General features: G+C 44.1%; 1 protein-coding gene across 9 annotated transcripts in view; it reads right to left on the bottom strand.

Annotated features, from left to right (window-relative positions):
• LOC140458002 (sodium-coupled neutral amino acid transporter 4-like) overlaps positions 1–15,726 on the bottom strand; it is a 110,716-nt gene that overhangs the window by 59,041 nt on the left and 35,949 nt on the right. Inside the window, exon 1 of one of the 9 annotated variants that reach the window (XM_072551941.1) lies at positions 11,241–11,256. The exons of 7 other annotated variants lie outside the window; for them this stretch is intronic. The gene's annotated coding sequence lies outside the window, so the exon portion shown is untranslated. Of the gene's footprint in view, positions 1–201; positions 218–11,240; positions 11,257–15,726 lie in introns of those variants that run through there. One more of the 9 variants, XM_072551942.1, reaches the window with a different exon arrangement.

Below are 15,726 nucleotides of genomic sequence, written 5' to 3'. Positions count from 1 at the left end.
AGTATTCAATGTCATTTCTTTGATAAAATGGATTCAGCAATCCTAGCTGTAACAGTGACTGCACACATCTCAGAAAATCAATTCTATTGCAATTCCATAATCTTGTTGAAATAAAAAAAGCATAACAGCTAAAATGTTTAAATATGTAAGTGAACAGAAATATAGGAGTTTATAAATTCATTCAATTACATAAATTATTACCTTGATCCCTGTGTCAAAACTCTCACTCAAATTATTGCTTAACTCTGAAAAGCAACTTTTGTACTGTTGTACATCGGACCATTGGCTGATTGCATCAGATGGACAGGTGAGCGGATGAATAAAAAAAGAGGGGAGTAAACTAAAAGAGCCAATCATCAAATGTACCAAACCCAACGCTTCCATTTAAAGCCTACTTACGTCAGTGACACGAAAGAGCAGTATCTTATCCAAAATCAAGATTAACCCAGGCCCTAGTTCACCTATCAATCTGGCAGCACAGCAACATTCTACACCATCCTTCCAAAGTAGGTCTCATTGAAAAACAAAGCATCCTCTGGACATTAATACTACACAATAACAAGAATGATCTGATTGTCATGCTTTTTATTGTCTGAGCAAATACTGATTTTTAGCAGAATGTTCCCAGAAGTTATTTTTCACTTTAAGCTTTCCTTCTACGTTTATATGTTCAAAGACACAAAACACCACCAGGTTTAAAAACAACAACCACTAGATAATTTCGGGCTTGATATCAAAATCAATGTGGTGGCTTAGTAGTTAACACTGCTGCCGCACCACACCAGGGACTCAGGTTCGATTCCACCCTCAGGCGACTGTCTGTGTGGAGTTTGCACATTCTCCCTGCATCTGCGAGAGTTTCCTCCCACAGTCCAAAGATGTACCAGATTAGGTGGGTTAGCCATGGGTAAATGCAGGGTTACCAGGGATGGGGGTGGATCTGGGTAGAATGCTCTTCAGAGGGCCAATGTGGACTCTTTTCACACTGTTGGGATTCTATGATTCTACGTATTAATTGAAAGTGTATTTGGGTTTTAAACAGCTGAGACTGCAGGAAAAATGAGACACGGCACAGTGCTCTACAGCATTTATGATCTGGGAGAAAAATGAGAGAGAGAGAGAATGCGTTGGGTTTGGATTTCAATGCTTTGGGCATTGATAAATATTTAAAATTCATTCACAGGATGAGTACAGTGTTTATTGCTTGTCCCTAATGACCCTTAGATTAGATTAGACTCCCTACAGTGTGGAAACAGGCCCTTCAGCCCCACAAGTCCACACCGACCCTCCGAACAGCAACCCACCCAGACCCATTTCCCTTTGACTAGTGCATCTAACACTACGGGCAATTCAGCATGGCCAATCCAACTAACCTGCACATCTTTGGACTGTGGGAGGAAACTGGAGCACCCCCATGCAGACACAGGGAAAATGTGCAAACTCCACACAGACAGACAGTCACCTGAGGGTAGAATCAAACCTGGGTCCCTGGCACTGTGAGGCAGCAATGCTAACCACTGAGCCACTATACTACCCCATGTTAAGAGTCAAAAGTTAAGAGTCAAAAAGTGTGGGGCTGGAAAAGCACAGCAGGTCAGGTAGCATCCAAGGAGCAGGAGAATCGACATTTTGGGCGTAAGCCCTTCATCAGGAATGTGGGGAAGAACACTGCCTCCCACAGGAACCTCCCAAATACCCAAGCAGTTTTCTTAAAGGATGGCACTGCTTGCTCTGGAATTTACAAGGATCTTTAATAGGGGCCAAAACAAATGCGGTCAATCAGAATCTCCTAACATAGCCAAATATTAACTTCCAAACTCACTTCAACCGAGCATTGAAAAGGGGTCATCCCTGGACCATTGGTCAGGTAACTTTGAAAGATTTGTCAATGCCAAGAACTCTTCAATGACAGTGCCATCGATCACAGGTCATCAAAAAGAAATTATGTGTGGGAGAGGAGTGGTATTATCACTACACTGTTGATCCACAGACCCAGGTAATGTTTTGGCGACCAGGGTTTGAATCCTGCCATGGCAGATGGTGGAATTTGTATTCAACACAATATCTGGAATTTAGTGTCGGAAGATGACCACGAACAGACCATTGTTGATTATTAGAAAAACCCATCTGGTTCACTACAGTCTTTTAAAGGAAGGAAGCTGCTTTCCTCACCTGGTCTGGCCTACATGTGACTCCAAACCCACAGCAACGTGCTTGACTCTCTGGAATGGACAATAAATACTAGCCTGGAGATAAAAGAACTGCAGATGCTGGATTGCAAAGGTAGACAGGCAGGAGGCTGGAAGAACACAGCAAGCCAGGCAGCACCAAGAGGTGGAGAAGTCAACATTTTGGGTATGACCCTTGGGTTATGCCTGAAACGTTGACTTCTCCATCTCCTGATGCTGCCTGGCTTGCTATGCTCTTCCAGCCGCCTGTTTTGAATAGTTTGGATTCCAACATCTGCAGCTTTTTTTTCAATCAAAATCAAACTGGTTGAGAGCCCAGGAGGAGTTGGTGACCACTATCAACCAGATAAAACAGCAATGACTCCTGGAGTCAATAGGACAAGATTCCACCATGAAGGGTGGTGGTGATCCTTCCCCACATAAGTACCATGAACTTTTGCTGAAGAGGTCAGCATTCCATTGGATCGGAGAGATGCTGGTACCATCACCCTCTCACTAAACTGAGGAGAAAGGTCAGATTGCTCCAACAGTAGTGGGGTCAGCCGCCTTTGTATTGTTGGGGAGAACCTGGTTAGATTATGTCTAAAAATACTTGTGCTTATCATCGCAAAGGAAACCTCCCAGAGAACAAGTGTGGTTTCAGGGCAAACACAGGCACAACTGACATGGTACATGCACTTCGGTAAAGCCCAAGAAAAGGCGTCATGAGTGAAACAAGACCAAAACATCTCCGTTGTAGATCTCATCGCGTTAAGCAGATATGGACTTTTGGAAACTTCTTCAAAAATCTGGAAGCCCAGTCCGGCTCCTGTCAATAGGAAACAGTTTCATGAAACAAGTACACAGTCAAATAAAAGCAAAATGCTGCCTTCGCTGGAAATCGGAAATAAAAACAGAAAGGGCTGGAGAAACGCAGCAGGTCGGGCAGCAGCTGTAGAGAGGGAGAAAGAGAGTTAACATTTTGAGTGTGATATGAACCTTCTTCAGAACTGAAGAGTGACATTGGACTCCAATGTTAATTCTGTTTTTCTCTTTACAGATGCTGCCAGAGTTTCTCCAGCACTTTGTGTTTATTTCATGAAACCCAGTTTGGGCAAGTCATGCACATCAGTCACCAATCGAACTGGCTCTGAATCTCCAATAGCACGCAGCAAGGGTGTGTGCTGGTCCTGACTTATTTTAGATTAGATTAGGTTCCCTACAGAGTGGAAACAGGCCCTTCGGCTCAACAAGTCCACACCGAACCTCCGAAGATTAACCCACCCATTTCCCCTCTGACTAATGCACCTAACAGAATGGGCAATTTAGTATGGCCAATTTACCTGGCCTGCACATCTTTGGGCTGGGAAGAAACGAGAGCACCCGGAGGAAACCCACGCAGACGAGGAGAATGTGCAAACTCCACACAGTCAGTCGTCCAATGTTGAAATCGAACCTGAGTCCCTGGTGCTGTGAGGCAGCAGTGCTAACCACTGAGCCACTGTGCCACTCCACACACACTCGGAAGAGAATCCCACCCAGACTCAGCTCCCCCCGCCCCACCCTGTCTCCCTAACCTCACACTTACTCTTGTTGAAACACTGACTTACCAGTGTCTGTGTTCACTAAGGTTTAGAAGAATGAAAAAAGGATTGGATTGAATTGTAGAAAATTGGAACAGGGCTGGACAGACTAGATGCAGGGAGTGCTAACCACTGAGCCACCGTGCTGCTACTTCAGAATGGCACTGCAGCAGGTAACAAGAGACCTTAAGGAGGGAGTTCGCGTTGGCTTCCAGAATGAAGGGGGCCTTTTCAACCTCAGAGAAAAACAAAGGCACCACTCATCGGTAAAACATGTTTTCACTGATGGTTGCACTCTCCTGGCTCACAGGCCGTCAGACCTGCACTGTACAACATGTGTTTCTAAAGCCACACAACACTTCAGGCTAAAAGTCAATCTAATGAAACAGTAAAGTCCTGCACTCCAACAAAAGGATATAAGCCATCAAGCATTGACATCACGGGAACTGGGCTAAATGCTGTCAAGTGATTTATCCATCTGTGGAATGGCATCTTGTTTGATGCCACCAAAGACAAAGAAAGTGAACAATAGGCATCCTAAAGCAAACTGAGTATTTGCAAAACCCTACAAATGAGTGTCAAGCAATCACAGTCTCAGAACACAGATCAAGCTCAGCGTAGACCACCTCATCACCTTTTTGCAAAAAGTGCTGAGACATGGGGTCTGTACCAATGAGGTGTACACTTTCAAAAGCTCTTCCACCAAATCTGTCTCCCCAACATGCTCATGGTTTCCTGAAGGGATCACATCACAAACACTGGAAATGGCCAACATCACCAGCAGCAAGACACTCTTCCTGCACAGCCAACTGTGTTGAGTCAGGCCACATTACCCAAATGGACAGTTGCCTAAGATAGTATTGTGCCTGGAGATAGCAAATCAGGAACACTCCAGAGGCCATGGAGACTGAGTAAACAGCCAACATGGTAGACAAGGAGAAGTATGACTATTCCTTTACCTGCTTCAACTGTGGAAGTATCTGATGGTTATAGATAAGTCTAGCTAGCGACCAATGGGCCTGTAGCCAATTCGTTTTCTTTCATTTGTTAATGGGATATGAACATTGCTGATTGGGTCAGCATTTATTGCCCGTCCCTAATTGCCCAGAGGATAGTTAAGAGTGAACCATATTGCTGCTGGTCTGGAGTCACATATAGGCCAGGCCAGGTAAGGATGTCAGATTTCCTTCCCAAAAAGGATGTTAGTGAACCAGGTGGGTTTTTTAATTGACGGCGGCACCACCACCTGCCCCAAAACGAGTACAAGCCTCCTGCAATCTTCAGCGATGAAGAAGTGCCAAAAAGGAGAGAGTGAGAGGAGTGCACATTACAGCATAATGGTAAGGAACTAAAGAAAATGCTAGTCATAGCATTATTAATAAAGCAATGACATAAGTTTGAGGCAATAACAGCAGAAATTAGAAAGCAGAGAAGTGAGAGAACACCCTGAACAGACACTGAGTTTACTTTTGTACCCTCAACAGGGATGAGTGAGAAAGGAAGAGTCCTTCCTCCTAACTCTATGTGAGCAGAGTTCAAAGTTATAAAACTGAATCTATTGCAAAGAACAAATGCTGGAGATCACAGCAGCTCAGACAGCATCCATGGAGAGCAATCTAACATTTTGAGTCTAGATGACTCTGACCAGAGCTGACGCAAAGTGTGGAGGGGGGCAGCATTTATATATAAATAAAGCATGAAGGCTGTCCCCCTCCACACTTCTCATCAGCTCAGATGAAGAGTCATCTAGAGTTGAAACGTTTACTCGCTCTCTGTCAATGGATGCTGGCTGACATGCTGTGACCTCCAGTAATTGTTGTTTTCAGTATAGATTCCAGCATCTGCAGTAATTTGCTCCTGAATCTATTGCTATTTGGGTTGTTAATGGAGTTAAGAGCTAGCTATAAAAAGAAGCAACATTGGTGATGTTATAGACTTTTCTTTGAGGTCAGAAGAGGTAGTGAAGTCAAAATAGTTAATAGATGAACAACTGCTAAGAGTGAAACATTGTAAATAAGGAGAAATATCTATTAGTTTGATCATGTCTATATCTGGTGCCTGTAACTGTAAACTGAAGCAAATCAGACCACTGTGCAGACTGTTCCTTCCAAACAAATCGAATGGAGAGGACCTGAGGGTTGGGAGGTCAGAGAGGAATTACAATATCAAGTCATAGAAGGCTAGACTGAAACTTGTCCAATGCAGTGTTTGGAATTGGTTAATTTCCTGATTTCCCAGCATATGATACCAGTTGAAATGGTGAAATCTCATTCGTAGAATTCCTTTAAGTGAGAGCCAGACCAGTTACTAGGCAGAACATCTTGTAGAAAATCTAGGTATTGCAGGACATTAACCAGCATCGAGCCATCTCTGTACATTAGTGACTTTCTTTTAACTGGGGTCAGAAAGAAATTTCCTCCCACCGTTAGTTGACTGGGATTTTTCTTTGGATTTTTGTCTCCCTCTCTCAGGGAATGATGTATTACTGAGGTGTGTGTGTGTGTCTATTTTGGTGCACATTTGCTTGGGACAAACTGGATCCATCCAGTGGTCATTGTTGATTCATGGATTTGAGCAACAAACATTTTGAGATGCAATGTTTTCAGTTTGGCTGCAGTTATCCTTCAGCAAAACAATTGGTACCTCTGGGAAGCAAATAGTTTTAAAATCATGACAAAGGTCATGTTGCGCTGCAAACAGCACAACCACCCCCCTCCCCTCCCCACCAGCCAAGGACAGCATTGCCTCACGTCCATGTGCCAATTGTTCAATTTTGTCCATGGAAAGTTGGCTCTTTGTCAATGCAAACATCTTTCAAAATAAAGTTTAGAACGTTTGCAGGCAGTCACTCTCTACCCACTACTCTTCAGCCAAAAATCTTGATCAGTTTAAAAAAAATCAGCCAGAGATGCACCACTTTTGATAAAAGTAGAAAAGCACTTTGCAATTCACATGTATATTGTATTTGGTATACAGCAGTCAGAAGAAATATTAGCTTGGAGTTTGTAGCTGTAATGGTGGTGAAACTCTCAGTCTTTACTGTAATTACCAAATGAAACCTACAGTAGCTTTGCTGTTCCCACTTGTAGAGCTAAATATGGAAGTCAAGAACTGACTCTCGGTGATTCTTTGATCATATCAGCTACATTGCTGAAGCCCGCATAGGTGACAATTCGGTACAAGTCGCTGAACTGCTGAAAGCTTTTCTACTTTATAATCTCTCTGGTACAAACTCTTGAAAAGACATATTGCTAACAAGGTGCGACTGGGGTTTTATCCACGTATTATATCACAACTACTTCAAGAAAACCTCTAGGGCTCTGGAAGCAAATTATACATTTTTGTACTATCAATGCTTTCCATTTTAATTCAAACTTCCACAATATAATACAATTTCAAAAAATCATTTGTATCAAGTTTCAGCTTCTATGAGTATGCCCCAATCTTTATAATTGATATTTTCTCCCCACAAATTTAAATGTAAGCATTCTACCTCACTACCAATTAGTCAAAACTCCCAAGTTCCTTGGAGCCTGAAGGTGACCTCCTAGACCTTCCCAATGCCTGCAGTCAGTCACCTGGAAGGGCACAGAGAGCAACACGATGACAAATCTTTGACTGTAATGTTTCAGCACCATCACACAGAAACATGATGAAAAACCAAACCAATGATTCACCACCTGGTTGGCATGGCCAGTAATGGCCCACTGTTCTAACTTGTGACCAGAAAGAACACTCTCACAATTTTAACGACTAACTGTATGTCTCCAGCAGTTTTTGAGTCATAGAGATGCACAGCACGGAAACAGACCCTTCAATCCAACTCGTCCACGCTGACCAGATATCCCAAATTAACCTAGTCCCATTTGCCAGCCCTTCAAACCCTTCCTATTTACATACCCATCCAGATGCCTTTTAAATGTTGCAATTTTACCAGCCTCCACCACTTCCATACATGCACCATCTGTGTGAAACAGTTGCCCCTCAAGTCCCTTTTAAATCCTTCTCCTCACATCCTAAACCTATGCCCTCTACTTGTGGACTCCCCCATTCTCAGGGAAAAGCCTTGTCCATTTACCCTATCCGTGCCCCTCATGATTTAATAAACTTCTATAAGGTCACCCCTCAGCCACTGACGGTCCAGGGAGATCAGCCTCTCCCGATAGCTCAAATCCTCCAACTCTGGCAACATCTTTGTAAAGGGCACACTAGACACGTGGAGACTGTTTAAGGAGCAGTTGTTGTGAGTGATGCACAAATTTGTTCCTCTGAGACAGGTAAGAAGGGGTAAGATTAAGGAGCCTTGGATGACAAGAACAGAGGAGCTACTCATCAAAAGGAAGAAGGCAGCTTATGTAAATTAGAGAGAGCAAGGATCTAGCACAACTTTACAGGATTACAGGCTTGCTAGAAAGGAGCTCAGAAATGGACTGAGGAGAGCCAGGAGGGAGCACGAGAAAGGCTTGGAAAGAAGGATTAGGAAGAACCCAAAGGTATTTTACTCATGCGAGAGGAATAAGAGAATGATCAGGGAGAAGGTAGAGCCAGTCAGGGATAGCATAGGGTTATTGTGCGTGGAGTCTGGGCAGATAGGGGAAGCCCTAAATGAGTTTTTGCTCCGGTTTTCACCAAGGAAAGGGACCTTGTTGTGAATGAGAACTTTGAGGAGCTGGGATACAGGCTTGACCAGATCAAGATTGATGGTGTTGATGTGCTGGAAGTTGTGGCAAACATTAAGATTGATAAAGGATAGTATTCATGACTATTTGGAAAAGCATAGTGTGATTAAAGGCAGTCAGCATGGCTTTGTGAGGGGCAGGACATGCCTCACAAATCTTACTGAGTTCTTTGAGGAGGTGGCATGACAGGTCGAAGGTCGAGCAGTGGATGTGGTGCATATGGGTTTCAGCAAGGCATTTGATATAGATCCCCGTGGTAAGCTCATTCATAAAGTCATGAAGTATGGGATACAGGGAGATTTGGCTATCTGGATTCAGAATTGGTTGGCTGACAGAAGGCAGAGAGTGGTTGTAGATGGAAAGTATTCCGCCTGGAGGACAGTGTTGAGTGGGGTCCCGCAGAGATCTGTTCATGGGCCTCTGCTCTTTGTAGTTTTTATAAATGACTTGGATGAAGAGATTAGAGATGGGTTAGTAAATTTGCAGATGACGCAACAGGTTGGAAGTGCCGTTGACAGTATTGAGGGATATGCAGGCTGCAGCGCAACATAGACAGGATGCAGAGCTGGGCTGAGAAATGGCAAATGGAGTTCAACCTGGATAAATGCGAAGTGATGCATTTTGGAAGGTCAACCTTGAATGCTGAATATAGGATTAAAGACAGGATTCTTGCCAGTGTGCAGGATCAGAGGGATTTTGGTGTTCGAGTACATAGATCCCTCAAAGTTGCCACCCAAGTGGATAGGGTTGTTAAGAAAACATATGGTATTTTGGCTTTCATTAACAGGGAGATAGAGTTTAAGAGCTGCAAGATTTTGCTACAGCTGTACAAGTCCCTCGTGAGACCACACTTGGAATATTGTGTACAGTTCTGGTTGCCCTACTATAGGAAAGATACAGAGGCTTTGGTGAGGGTGCAAAGAAGGTTTACCAGGATGCTGCCTGGACTGGAGGGCTTGCCTTATGAAGAAAGGTTGACTAACCTCAGACTTTTCTCTCTTGTATACCTGATCGAGGTATACAAGATAAAGAGAGGAATGGATAGAGTCAATAGCCAGAGACTTTTCCCCAGGGCAGGATTGACTGGCACGAGGGGTCATAGTTTTAAGATATTAGGAGAAAGATATATAGGAGAACTCAGAGGAAGACTTTTTATGCAGAGAGTTGTGAATGCATGGAATGCATTGCCAGCTGTGGTGGTGGAAGCAGAGTCATTAGGGACATTTACGCGACATGCACGTGGACAGCAGTGAATTGAGGGGTGCATAGGTTAAATTACTATATTTTACATTAGGATTAATCCGTGGCATCGTGGGCTAAAGGGCCTGTTCTGTGCTGTACTTTTCTAAATCTTTTCTGAGCCCTTTCAAGTTTCAAAACATCCATCCACTAGGAGGGAGACCAGAATTGAACACAATATTCCAAAAGCGGTGAACCAATGTCCTGTACAACCGCAACTTGACCTCCCAACTCCCATGCTCAAAAGGAGTTGATTGGACTGCAGGCAGACCCACTGTCTGCTTTGGTTACGTAAAGTGGCACTCAGATTGGGAAACAATGTTCCCAGAAATAATAAGAAAGGAAGAAAACATTTGCATTCACTTAATGAATTACAAATCCCAAAAATTTGTGCTCAAAGTGCTCCACAGCCAATTAATTTTATTGAGTACAGTGTAATTACCTCTGTTTTAATTGGCTAGCAGCCTAATGCAGGGGTTTAATGCCTGTGTTGGGCAGGGAATTTCTAGGATGTCCAATCCAATGTAACAGGACCTCCAACAGCAGGCAGCAATGGTGAGCAGCAGACAAACAGGAGGCTGAAGGAACACAGCAAGCCAGGCAGAGTCAGGAGGTGGAGAAGTCAACATTTTGAGTATTAACCCTTCTAAGCTGTGTTCTTCCAACCTCCTGTTTGTCTACTTTTGATTCTAGTGCCTGCAGCTTTTTTTTGGCTCTAATCAATGGTGAGCAATTGTGCCAAGACTTCCACCAGCAGGTGGTGATAGTGAGTGGGGGGGGGGGGGTACTGCGACAGTTGAATAGACCCTCTCGAGAAAAAAAATGGTATCTTTGTGGGAAGGAGGGCTCATGAGAAGAAACACTTCCCTTTTCAACCTCTTCCCTTCTTGTTTGTAATAACCTGATGCCAGTGGAATAAAGAATCCTTGCTTCATCATGTTTGCGTCGTCTGTGTTTTCAAGTCTCATAATACAGACATAGAACATAGAAAAGTACCGCACAGAACAGGCCCTTAGGCCCACGATATTGTGCCAAGGTTAATCCTAATGTAAAAGATAGTAACAACCTACACACCCCTCAACTCACTGCTATCCATGTGCATGTCCAGCAGTCACTTAAATGTCCCCAATGACTCTGCTTCCACCACCACCACTGGTAACGCATTCCATGCATTCACAGCTCTCTGTGCAAAAAACCTACCTCTGACGTCTCTTTTATACCTTCCTCCTAATATCTTCAAACTATGACTTCTCATACCAGTCAATCCTGCCCTGGGGAAAAGTCTCTGGCTAACCCTGACCCTGTTTTTAATATGTGAAATTGGACTTTTAAACTGAACATGATAGTGCAACTTTCAGACTTGAACCTTCAAGTTAAAGATGAGACACTGAAACCTCTGTCTCTTACGTATAAAAAAAACCCGAAAGATATTTCCTTTGGTGAACGGCTGAATTTATTTTGAACTGCAAACTATGCACCAATATATTTCCAGTTGAAATCTTCTCCATATCACTTTGAAAGACTATATAGACTGACATGCACTTAAGTACAAGTTCAAATTAGATTCTTACCTAAAATAGGCCATGGGAATAAGAGAACATGCTGCGTAGATAATATGTACTTCTCTTCAACCTGCTGTAGCTATCTCCAGCAAACATTACAACATTCATTATTGCAAGTAATGCCCACCCAAGATAGGATGTACAGCATGTTTAAGTTTGCTACTGATTGAGCATTATCTGCGAGTTATTAATGCGTCATTTGTCATGTCAGCTGCTGCGACCTGGAAGTCAGAAATTATAGCCTATTTTTTTTCTATGCTTGACAAAATAGGCTTGGTACTGATGATGATAAGATTAAAGACAATTGCAATGACACTCAAACAATGTTGCAGAGACACCAATTATATCACATAATTAACAAGTAAAGCATTAGACCATAACAGCAAATAAAAAGGGCATGGGATTTAATCCCACATTCATGGTGTAGATGTAATTCCTACCACTGACCCCTACAGGTTGTCAGATGTAAAGAGAGTGTTGCTTTTTTCTCTTTTAAGCAGTACGACAGACTGCCTTCATGTCTGTGAACTGAGAATTGACTGGAGTTTCCTCCCTCGATCAGTACTCAATGTAAATATGTGTGATGGAAGAAATGGACCAGGCTCTAGCTTCTTAACTTGTTAAGTCAAGACACCATAGCCCTGCCAGACCATATGGCTGCTCTCCTCATTAGATAAAGACAACTCATGGTGGTTTAACAGGAGGATCACCATGCCTCAGGTGAGGGGAGATGTTGAGAAGGAGAATCCTTTATGACAGCTAGTGTAGGAATTGAAACCTTGCCGTTGGCATCATTCTGTCTGACAAACTAGCTGTCCAGCCAACTAAGCAAAGCAACCCCCTCCCTTGGGTTAACTAGGCTGACATTAGTCACAGCCAAAAATGTGTTGCTGGAAAAGTGCAGCAGGTCAGGCAGCATCCAAGGAACAGGAGAATCGATGTTTCGGGTATCAGCCCTTCTTCAGGAATGAGGAAAGTGTGTCCAGCAGGCTAAGATAAAAGGTAGGGAGGAGGGACTTGGGGAGGGGCATTGGGAATGCGATAGGTGGAGGGAGGTCAAGGTGAAGGTGATAGGCCGGAGTGGGGGTGGGGGCGGAGAGGTCAGGAAGAAGATTGCAGGTTAGGAAGGTGGTGCTGAGTTTGAGGGATTTGACTGAGACAAGGTGGGGGGAGGGGAAATGAGGAAACTGGAGAAATCTGAGTTCATCCCTTGTGGTTGGAGGGTTCCTAGGCGGAAGATGAGCCGCTCTTCCTCCAACTGTCGTGTTGCTATGGTCTGGCGATGGAGGAGTCCAAGGACCTGCATATCCTTGGTGGAGTGGGAGGGGGAGTTGAAGTGTTGGGCTACGGGGTGGTTGGGTTGGTTGGTCCGGGTGTCCCAGAGGTGTTCTCTGAAACGTTCCGCAAGTAGGCGGCCTGTCTCCCCAATATAGAGGAGGCCACATCGGGTGCAGCGGATGCAATAGATGATGTGTGTGGAGGTGCAGGTGAATTTGTGACGGATATGGAAGTGTCCCTTGGGGCCTTGGAGGGAGGTAAGGGGGGAGATGTGGGCGCAAGTTTTGCATTTCTTGCAGTCGCAGGGGAAGGTGCCGGGAGTGGAGGTTGGGTTGGGGGGGGTGTGGACCTGACGAGGGAGTCACGGAGGGAGTGGTCTTTTTGGAACGCTGATAGGGGAGGGGAGGGAAATATGTCCCTGGTGGTGGGGTCCGTTTGGAGGTAGTGGAAATGACGGCAGATGATACGTTGGACATGGAGGTTGGTGGGGTGGTAGGTGACGACCAGTGGGGTTCTGTCCTGGTGGCGATTGGAGGGGCGGGGCTCAAGGGCAGAGGAGCGGGAAGTGGAAGAGATGCGGTGGAGGGCATCGTCGACTATGTCTAGGGGGAAATTGCAGTCCTTGAAGAAGGAGGCCATCTGGGTGGTACGGTTTTGGAACTGGTCCTCCTGGGAGCAGATGTGGCGGAGTCGAAGGAATTGGGAATATGGGATGGCGTTTTTACAGGGGGCAGGGTGGGAGGAGATGTAGTCTAGGTAGCTGTGGGAATCGGTCGGTTTATCGTAAATGTCCGTGTCGGTTCGGTCACCCGAGATGGAAATGGAAAGGTCTAGGAAGGGGAGGGAGGAGTCTGGGACGGTCCAGGTGAATTTGAAGTCGGGGTGGCAAGTGTTGGTAAAGTGGATGAACTGTTCAACCTCCTCGTGGGAGCACGATCTGAGACAGTCCAGGTGAATTTGAGGTCGGGTTCTGAGACGGTCCAGGTGAATTTGAGTTCTGAGACGGTCCAGGTGACATTAGTCACAACCTGTTTTCCTCAGGAGGTTAATGACACAATGACCAATTTTTAAATCAATGCACATAGAAAGCATTATATGATTAGATTAGATTACCTCCAGTATGGAAACAGGCCCTTTGGCCCAACAAGTCCACACCAACCCTCCAAACAGTAACTTACTAAGACCCCTTCCCCTACCCTATATTTACCCTTGACTAATGCACCTAATGCTGTGGGCGATTTAGCATGGCCAATTCACCAGACCTGCACATGTTTGGATTGTGGGAGGAAACCGGAGCACCCGGAGCACAGGGAGAATGTCTGTGTGGAGTTTGCACACAGTCATCAGAGGCTGGAATCAAACCCAGGTCCCTGGCGCTGTGAGGCAGCAGCGCTAACCGCTGAGCCACTGTGCTACCCTGGATACATCACAGCTTGGTATGGAAACTGCTTTTCCCAAGACCATTAAGAAACTACAGAAAGTCATGAACACAGCGCAGTCCATCATCCAAACCAGCCTTCCATCCATTGACTCCGTTTAAACTTCCCACTGCCGAGGAAAAGCAGCCAACATCAAAGATCCCTCCTATCCCAGTTATACGCTCTTCCGTTGGGCAGAGGATATAAAAGTTTGAACACATGTGCAAATAGATTCAAGAACAGCTTCTTCTGCAGTGTTACCAGACTTCTGAATGAACCTCAAATATTAATTCTGATTTTTCTCTCTCTCTGCACCTTTTCTACGCTGTAACACTGTATTATGCACTCTGTTCTGTTAATCTGATACATTTTGCATGACAAGATCTGCTTGTACAGCAGCAAATCAACACTTTTCACTGTATCTTGGTACGTGACAACAATAAATCAATCACATGTTGACAAAACACACATGGAGAAGCATCAAGCGTATCCAACAGCCGTGGAACTATACTGTAGGAGCTCAAACCAGTGTGTTCAGGAAAGCAACAAGAGAAAACTCAATGACAAAATTTCCCTGACCTCCCAAAAGGTTTTTTTTTGTGCACGTTCAAATTTTAAACATTGGGACACAGAGTTGCCAGAAACCACTTCATTAAATTCAGAAAGCATTCACGTTCATTTGGTACCTTTCAGATCCTAAGTATTCCCTGTCACCCCCAAAAAGTGCTCCATAGCCAATGAATTTTACAGGCAATAATAAAGTCATCGTTGTTAAGTCAGAAAATCTGGCTACCAATCTGTGTACAGCAAAGTCACCCAAATAGCAGCGAGAGAAATCAAAATGTAAAACAGAGCTGAACATCCATTCCAAATTCCAAACCCAAGACACCCTGTATGCTTTACAGTCACATCAGAGCTCCCACCCACTGCCTTTCCTCTGACCACTCAACTTTGGTTCTAGAGATGGAGGATCATAACTAAAATCTGGTCAATCTGCTCTGTGCCCTATCAAGGACCCTTGCATCCTTCAGATCATGTGATTATCTATGCTGGAAGCTAGACTTTAGCCTGGGTCTAACTAGAGTCAAGCTGTAGCATATCCTCTTTGCTTATGTACTCTTGGCCTGAGCTCCTAAGCTTTCATTACCACTCTCTAAATATGCCGTGCCACTTTCAACAATGAATCCCAAGGTCTTCTGTTCCTGTAGACATTAAGCTCTAGGTTCAGGTTGCATTTCAACATATTGCTATCTAACTCCAAGGTAATAGCGGCATCACTGAGGCAAGCTGGCAGAGATAGATTAGGACTGTGCTCACCAAATAGTTTAAATAAGATGGCCAATTTGTAAAATAAAGACGATACTCCTCTGCAATGCAATTATTGCTGGCAATAGCTACACTTCAATTTCAGAAGGTATCTATACAATTACTGTGCAGATAAGAATTGATACAAACCTGGAGTCCTTTAAATAACAATTGTATCAACTTAAAATAAAGTTATATTACCAGGTTTGACATTTAATCACTGGAATAATTCACACAGCAAGCGTTTCGATAAATTTTGTGGAAATTTCTTGCCATAAGCCAAAGAAATGCTTTCTCAGGATAGAAAAATACACCTTCAAGAGCTATTATCTTGATCCAACCTACATTATAATTAACCAGCTATTTGCTCTTTTCTAGTACATCTTCTGAGTAAAGCAACCTGTGAAATTGTTATCACCCCTGTCTGGTGAAGGGTTGACTTTCGTATGAACACAAGTGAAAATATCTTAGCTTGCCAAAATCAAAACACACAC

The sequence above is a fragment of the Chiloscyllium punctatum genome, chromosome 32, assembly GCF_047496795.1.
Source record: "Chiloscyllium punctatum isolate Juve2018m chromosome 32, sChiPun1.3, whole genome shotgun sequence".
NCBI classification, from domain to species: Eukaryota; Metazoa; Chordata; class Chondrichthyes; order Orectolobiformes; family Hemiscylliidae; genus Chiloscyllium; species Chiloscyllium punctatum.
The sequence above is the reverse complement of the archived record's forward strand: the minus strand, read 5'-3'. Positions and strand labels throughout refer to the sequence as shown.